Consider the following 9,433-nt stretch of genomic DNA (forward strand, 5'->3'; position numbering starts at 1 on the left):
AAAAAAAAGTTTTTCACACGGTATAACAAACGAACGGACATGTTCTCTGCTATAATCTATGGTCTAGGTGACGATCAGTCATCACTGTCGTGTATCACATCGTAATTTTGGCCGATTGGACAATCTGCCGATCAGTCACCAATCAGTCACATCAGTTTTAATGTATTCACTGTTTGACTGTGTGTGTGGGGTGCGAGCTGACATGACAGCTCATTAAGCTATCATGTGCTGCTCTCTAGAGGCGGACTGGAGGCTCTAGAGAAAAAAACACTGAGGGAGTACCTTATGAAAATACTCTGGCAGTCAAAGAGTTAAGACACACAAAGAGAGAGAGACACACAGCAACAGAGAGGGACAGACCAGGGAAAAGAAAAGGTTTGGGCTATGAATGATGTGAAAATGAGGCTGTACGGGAATGAATGAAGTGTATTTGAATCTTGATAGAATGAATGAGAGACTGGAGAAGATAGGGGAAGACAGGAGAAAAAGAGGACTAAACAGGAGGTTAACAGGAGAAAGCCAAAGGAAAAAGGGAAAAGAGGAGAGAAAGGCAGGAGTGAGAATCAGGGGTTTTTTCTTGATGAAACAAAAACACAGGGCAAGAGCCGTAAACCATGGCGACCAGTTCCTTAAAGAAAGACAAGGTAACAGAACACTGTCGTCATGGTTTTCGCTAGTATATGTGCATCCTCATATTGCTAGGAAATAATAGATGAAAATATTTTGAAATATCACTGTGAAAGCGTCCTTTTCCTGGTAAGAAAATGAAAGCATCTGAGAACCACTGCATTCAAGTAAAACTACAGAATCATAGGAAAGCATATGGAAATATATAACAAGCATGGCCATCGAAATTTGGATGGTTTTAGAGAGAATTAATGAATTAAAGGTTACTTCCGTAACCATGGTTTATGAATTAAGAACGAGTGTTCACATACAGTCACTGCCATCGAAATTTGGATGGTTTTAGAGAGAATTAATGAATTAAAGGTTACTTCCGTAACCATGGTTTATGAATTAAGAACGAGTGTTCACATACAGTCACTACCATCGAAATTTGGATGGTTTTAGAGAGAATTAATGAATTAAAGGTTACTTCCGTAACCATGGTTTATGAATTAAGAACGAGTGTTCACATACAGTCACTGCCATCAAAATTTGGATGGTTTTAGAGAGAATTAATGAATTAAAGGTTACTTCTGTAACCATGGTTTTGTGAATTGAGAACGAGTGTTCACATACAGTCACTGCCATCGAAATTTGGATGGTTTTATGAACTAATCATGCAACTAATTAAAGGTCGGCTTTACGTATTCACGATTTTTTCTCTTTTTGAATTTTATTTTATTTTAATTTTGTCTCATTTTATTTTTATCAGCAATATTTTGAGAGAGTAAATCATGAGGATAAGGAGGGAACAAGAATAATGACATTGTGAATGAGGGAACAAGAATAATGACATTGTGATCACTGAAGTCCACAGAAGTTCAAGAGAAAGTACAGCTAAAGAACAGACAACTATAATTCCCACTACAGCTAAAGAACAATTCCCACTACAGCTAAAGAACAATTCCCACTACAGCTAAAGAACAGACAACTATAATTCCCACTACAGCTAAAGAACAATTCCCACTACAGCTAAAGAACAATTCCCACTACAGCTAAAGAACAGACAACTATAAATCCCACTACAGCTAAAGAACAGACAACTATAACTCCCACTACAGCTAGAGAACAGACAACTCTGAGCCCTGCAACAGAAACAAGAGGAAGAGGAGAGAGGGCTCACAAGAGGAGGACCGGACCAATCTCTGGCTTCGCCTGTCGACAGACCTCAAGGCGGCCGCCAGATAAAAGAATGGACAAGCAACCAGAGGAAAAGAAGCTAGCATTGTCATTAAAGACAAAGAAGAAAACAAGTTTGGAGAACAAGAAGAATGTTTCCGTGATTAAAGGCAAAGAAGATGGGCCAGTGGTCCAGAGAACGGCTCAGGCAATACTGACAGAAGAATACCCAATGTTGGAAAAAGTACTGCAGGAGACTAATAACAAATGGGCGAAGAGAACAAAAGAAAAGGCCACAATCTGGCCACCAGAGGGAACATTTGACATCAATGTGTGCAAACAAATGCACACGTTAATCAGAAATCACAAGAAGGAAAAGAACGGGAAGAAAAGAGAAGAGAAGAGGGTGAAAGAACTTGCGATCCTTAAAATTTACCAGAAGAAAGGACAGGAGCTCGCTGACAATCTCCTAGCGTGCAGAAGAACGGCCATGAAGGAAAATGCAAGCGCACCACCGGAATATCAAGTTCAAGCTCCAGTCTTTGAGAAAATCACAATGTGCGGAAACTATGAATATGAGAGGGAGGATGAAGAATCAAATGCTCCATCAAGAAGAACACTGAGATCAGGCACGCTGTATCCAGACACAGATACAAGCCCAAAGAAAAAGCAGCAAGGAGGATATGAACAGACTGTGATGGAGAAACTCAGACAAGCAGAAGGAGCCGAAGATGAGGATACCGGTCGGAAGAAGATGGAGAGGATGTCACTAGAACACAACAAAGGGGGTGCGGCCAGAAAACACCATCAAGAGGGCAGAGACATGACATCACCACAAAAAGAAAACCACCATGACAATATGAGGACAGCACTCCAAAATTTCAGACAGTTTGAGAAACAGCATCAAGGGAAGCCCAGAGCCCCAAGACAGGAACAGCATCAAAGGAAGTCCAGAAGCCAAGATACGGAAGACCACGGAGGGACAGTTTTTGTGTTAGAGAGCAGCACAGATGTCAGCCTCAATGAACCAAACCAAGGACACCAGCAACCACCATTCATCATACCAATAGCAACAATGGAAATATCGAGAGATAACATCACCAAAAAGGCAGGGATGGTACAACCAGACCCACAAGGGAGCCAGATGATGGGACCAGTGATAATCAAAGGAGAGCGTTTCGATTACACACCATTTTCCGCTGGAGACATGGACAGTCTGCTATCAAAAATCCCAAACATATTCGAAGGAGCCCACAAATTCATACAAGAATTTGAGGAACGCACCGTACAATACATCTTGAGTGTCGGCGACATAAAAAGTGTTCTTTGTCGCGCTCTAGGACGACATGAGATGAAAGATTTACTTCATGAGACGACGATGTGTCACACGATTGATACACAAGCAAGAGACGCAGATCTGTTCAACAACTATCGACACTCACTGTGGCAAGAAATGAAGAGAAGATACCCTGCTCGGATAAAGCCAGGAATGCTGACAGGGCAAAAAATAAAGAATGAAGAGACAGCAGGGGTCTACATCCAGAGAATACAGAAAGTCTGGAGACTGGAGATGGGAGCGAATCCAGAAAATGACGGAAATGAGAACGGAATGAGAACACTGTTCCGGGGGGCAGTTCTGAGTGGCCTTCCTAATAAAGTGCGCTCATCGCTGAATGATTTCGTGGGGATCACTTCCATGACTTTTATCATGTTTGGCGAACATGTGGAACATGTCCTGGAAAAATACAGAAATGAAGAAACAAGATTGATGGAAAACGATAAAGCACAAACAAGAAAATTGATCCAGATGCGAATCCAGACGGCGGAAAACGATAAAGCACAAACAAGAAAATTGATCCAGATGCGAAGCCAGATGGCGAAAAACGAATAAGAAGCAAGGAAGTTTGAAGTAACAGAAGGGACCAAAAAGGAGGAGGACAAGAAACCTGCGTATAAAAGAGAGGAGGATAGGAAGAGACAATACAAGAAAGTAATTATGAACATTTTTCGTTATAGGTAAACCAACCCCAAGACAAGGAAGACCAACAAGAGTCAAGACAAAGGGCAAAAATCACCACAAAACAAAGTCATGAGGGCGGCCGATGATAACGAAGACTCAGTATCAGAAAATGATACAATGCTACAAGGGAGTGACGTAACATGGCAGGATGAAGAGGAAGGAGAAGAAAGAAGAGCGGGGGTGATGGTATTGGGAGACTGTCAGGAATTCCCACAAAATCTGAATGAAGAGATTCTGCCACCAAACAGAAGGGTGAAAAAACATAGCGGAGATGGAACAACGGGACCACCAAAAAGATCATCCAACAAAAGAGGAAGAAAGAGAGAGGAGGCAAAAAGAGTGGTACACAGGCTTGGACGGGCTGACCATGGGAGGTTTTGACATTACCGAATATGTCACCAAGGGAAGGTTTATGGGGCCGGGGCCTGGACTCCTCTCTGACCAAAAAGAAGGACCCAAGGTAATAAATTTAACAGCGCTAGAAGATGCAAACTGCTTACAATGCCCAGAGATAATAAATGAAGTGAACTTCCTGCAATATGTACAAGATCCCCATGGCTGGGGAGGAGTCTGGTTTTACGTACCAGAAGAAGAGGTGCTGAGCAGAAGAAAAGGCAAAGGGAAGAGTGCCAAGCTAAGAATGAGAGAAGAGGGAAGAGTAGTGGTGGAGCAGCGTGGAAGGGAAGGATCAGGAGAAGAAATCCAGGAACATTTCAGCATCCTGACGGGATATGCACGGGTCACAATGTATCCATGTCCAGAAGACACATTCACCGCCATGTTGGCATTCCACCTGTTCCAACAACATGTGATCATGAGTTGGAAGGAAGGACCAGGAGGAGGAAGAGAAACTCTGGACCCCAGAGCGTTCGGAGGAACATACAATTATCGATGGCTGGAATGTGTGATACCAATACAGGTGATGGTCCAGAAGAGCGATCAATATGAAGAAGACATGCTATCTTCAAGTTGCCTCGGAGGAGGGCTAAGTACCCTCACAGGAGACTCGAGGAAACTCAAACGACTGCTGCACGTAATTGGAACAGACATAGAAACAACAAAGATAAACCTGCATATGCTGGCCACACGACACAGAGACCAAGGCAACAAACGACGCACTTGTCAATGGGTGTTGGAACAATTCAACCCGGAAAAACCATCATGGGTTAGAAGAGAGGGCCTAAAGGAAGCCTCAGAGGAGCAAGCTCCAGAGGAAGGGAACCTCACAACACCTGAAGTCACATTACCACCGCAACAACCAAACCCAGACGAACCGCCAGAGGAAGGTGAGCGACAAAACCCAGAGGAACCGCCAGAGGAAGGTGAGCGACAAAACCCAGAGGAAGCTTGGGTTTGTCAAGAAGATTGTCAACAGGGGGACCCAACGACACCTGAAACCACACCACCCCAGACAGAACAGGGACCATACCCACCCAGGGAGGAGGAAAGCATGGAGGAAAACATGGAGGGAGAAAAACGGAAGGAGGAGAAGATGGAGGAAGAAAAACTGGACCAGAGGATCTTAAAGAGACAGCGCTTATGCAAGGAATTGCAAAACTACCCTGCAAGCACTGAACCAGCAAGCGAACCAGCAAATAGCTCAGCCAAGAAACAAGGTGAAAGAAGGAAAAGGCAGACTGAGTGCATCTTCAAGGACTGCCGGATCAACCAGAAGCACATTGAGACGGCAGAAATAAAATATGTGAATTACCAGGGAGGAAGGGTATGGTACCAGGGAAAACAGAAGACATGGTATACAAGAGCATCAGACACTTCCACGCATGAGGAGGATAAAGAAGAAGAGCCTACCACAGAAGAAGAGCCTACTACGTCCAAAGAAGAAGAGTATACTACGTCCAAAGAAGAGGTGCCACCAGAGGGACCAACCAACAGGCCAGGGAGCAGTCAAGGAGAAAGCAACACGCAATGACACTACCGAGGGAAGAACAATCGATGAGGCTCCAGATAAGCAATCATCAATGACCAGTGTTCCAGAGCATCCAACCACGTCCCAGGTGCCAGGGAGAGGGAGAGACGGAAGCAGAACCAGAAGAACCAGAAGGGCCAGAGACCACAAGGACAGGACAAGCAGAACCAGAGGGACCCGCAACGACCAGGAGACAGGAGAGACCAAAAGAGAGGCCAGAGAGGACAGCGAACATAACGAAAGCAATTAAAAAGGGTAAGAACCCAAAATCAACCTGCATCAGATACATATAACACATATAATCTGGTACAACAGCTACATATAATACATATATGTAACCTGGTTACCAGTACATAAGAATGATAAAATGATTCTTTCTAAGCATAGGGAATTCCCAACCTCAGACGGCTTGGTCGGCTGGGGTCTTCGGGGATTACGTTTGTTGTTTTGTTTGTTATTTTAGTTTGTTTTTTGTGGAGACAGGCTGGGCGAGACTGTACGCAGTCTGAGCCAGTAAGGACTCTGAAGATAGTTTAGGGAAACATTAGAGGAAGAATCATTATATAATCCCAAAAGGTGATCATTACATAATCCCAAAATGTGATCATTATATAATCCCTAAATGTGTGTATGTGTATGTGTTATAGAAAAGAAAAAAGGGAAAAAAAAAAAAAAAAAAGGGATATATATATATTACTAAGACATGCATTTCCTCTCTTTTATGTCCATAATGACGGAGTTCCGGCTGGGGAAACATCTTCCGAACTCCGCACATGTATTTCCTCGGCGTTCTGGCTGGAAAACAACTTCCGTACCGCCGCAGTAGAAAGAAATGGACAACTATACTTGGCTGTGTATTTCTAGGCACAGCACAAGTGGACTTGGATACTGGACAGTTAAGTGGCACGTTTGGAAACGTGCCAGAGGAAGGGATGATTGATGGGTACGGTCGGTACCAGGAAGAACTGTCACATCGAAAGTTTCTGGACTATCGCTTTTGCACTATGGGACGGAGTACGGAAGACAAATATTAGATGAAGGACGCGGGAAGCTTTGTTATAAGAAAAGAATACGCAGAATTGCAGTATATTACATTCCATTTGGTAATATTACATTCCAAATGTCATTTATTATTTCAGTTTATTATATTACATTCCATTTTTATTATTTCAGTTTATTATATTACATTCCATTTTGTTATGACTAGTTTATTACAAGTCATTTATTATTACAGCAGTCATTTATTATTACAGTTATTATTAAAGTAGAGTAACAGTTATTATTAAAGTAGAGTAACAGTTATTATTAAAGTAGAGTACTTTATTACTTTATTAGAGTAATAAGAGTAGAGTAAATAGTAAAGTAGAGTAGAGTAAACAAGTAGAGTGGTTCATTTACAAAAGTACAGTGAGAGGACAATCGTGTATTACTTTTACTTAAGAGTATTTAAAAGTGCATCATACCAAAACGACCAGCATCATACCAAAACGACCAAAAGTGCATCATACCAAAACGAGTTAAAAGTTAAGAGTAATTGACTAGTCTCACATTTTAGCCCTATAAAACATGAATGTTGAGTGCATTATGTTGAGTGCATTATGTTGAGTGCATTATGTTGAGTGCATTATAGAGTGTTTGAGTGCATTATAAGAATGTTTGACTGCACATTAGAATGTTTGACTGCACATTATGCACTTTATGAAGTGAAAGCCATACTCAGCCATATTTAGCCATACTTATCTCATAGACAACCCGACCTGGCAATCCCGACCTGGCAGAGATAGACAAATTATTGTCTAGAGGAAGGATTATGTGGGCGCAGAAGGTCGTGACCTATGACCCGGGCCTGCTAAACTGTATTAACAGAGAAGGTACTGGAAGAATAAGGAAATACTAGACTTCCATTTCAGTTCCAGTTGAGGGCCAGTTCCAGTTGATTTGTCAGTAAATCGAGATAAGCTGCCCACTCCTCTGCCCAGAAGTGGGTGTTAATCAAAAGGATTTACATGTCCAGAATTAGAGGTAAATCAGTCTCTACTGACAGCAAACATCCCTAGTGACAGCATATGACGAATAAGGTCCACAGCTAAGCACAGCTGGGTGGGGCAGGATTAGGGAGCAACCAGGGAGCGCTTGAGACCTAGTAACCTCAGGCCTATGAGGAACAACGTAGAAACCGCTAGAAAGAACTAGAAGAACACAAGGGAGGGGGAATGACTTGACAAATATAAGCAGGCAAACAACAGGTGGTGTTCGACACTGTGGTCCCATGTGGGACACAGTGGAGAGATAACAAATATTTGTATGATGAGAGGATTACGGGTGATGCCCAGTAATGACGAGGGTGCCCAGATATATTAGTAAGATAGACGGAAAAGGGGCAGAGATTTAGGAAGACCTGAGTGTGAACATCGTTGCTATACAGATGCTGCTTTGCTGTTACCTATTGTAATAAACTACTTCTACTGATATAACTAACTTCAAGTTTGATAGTGCTTCATTCTACCGATCCATCACTGGGAAGACTTAAAGATCCCAAGGTACTATATACTCACACTGTCAATCAAACACAGCCCTCATTTATATTTCTACTGCGTCTGCAGTGGTTCTCAAACCTTTCATGTCGAGGACCCCCAAATTAATAGCCTATTTGGCTGCGGACCCCCACCTGAAAACGTTTGTGCCAGGGACATACAAGATTTGTGTGGTTAAAATGTTTTTAAAAAAAGGGAAAAAAAGAATCAAGATTATTTTTGAAAACAGGAGATCTACAACACGTTGTGAGCTTGTAGATCAGCTATTTTCAAATAGCTGATGTAGGCTATACTGTACATAGGGTTAAAGTGATTTTGATGCTATATTATAAAATGTTGCTGTGGACCCCTTGAAACTCCCTCAAGGAGACCAGGGGGGGGGGGGGGTCCCCACTTTGAGAACCACTGTTCTACTGTAGTGCCTTAAAGCTCCTTCACAGCCCAGCACAGGGGAGACAGAGTCAGATGACTGGAACAGGTGCCACCCAGCCCCCACCCTACCCCCACCCTACCCCCACCCAGCCCCCACCCTGCATGAGTGAGAGAGCCACAGCGGCAAAAGCCTGAATCAGCACTACGACTGTGTTTTGAGAAAGGAGGCATGACTCAGTGTGTGCATTTGCATTAGTGTCTGACATTTGTCGCTCTCCTGGGCACACTCCTGTGGGTGGCGAGCCGTGATCGTATAGTGGTTAGTACTCTGCGTTGTGGCCGCAGCAACCCCGGTTCGAATCCGGGTCACGGCACTCCCTTTTGGGCAGGAAAAATAAAAAGTAACGGGGCGCATTAGTTAAACCATTTAATCGATTATACAAAATAATAATTTTATAAAATAATCGATTAATAATATATCCCTATTTTGTAGCGAAAAGTTTAAAATATTGTTGTAACAGTGAGGTCCTCTGTTACTTGCCATTCGCACATATACATTGTAACCTTTATTTATGGATTGATTAATTGCATAGCATATGGTCACTTTGGTATTTGCACGGCATAATGTGCACATTGTAGTTTGCACAGAAAGGAATGCAGTCATGATTTTATTGTTGATTACATTTAACTGAACATTTTGAGTTGTTTCCTGTCCAGCTGAGCTGGCCACTCGGCTAACTAGTTCCACCTGTGGAGACAGCATGTTTAGTGATAATCTGGCAAGTGCAATATGTG

This window comes from Gymnoscopelus braueri (assembly GCF_963280865.1).
Source record: "Gymnoscopelus braueri genome assembly, chromosome: 18".
Lineage (NCBI taxonomy): Eukaryota > Metazoa > Chordata > Actinopteri > Myctophiformes > Myctophidae > Gymnoscopelus > Gymnoscopelus braueri.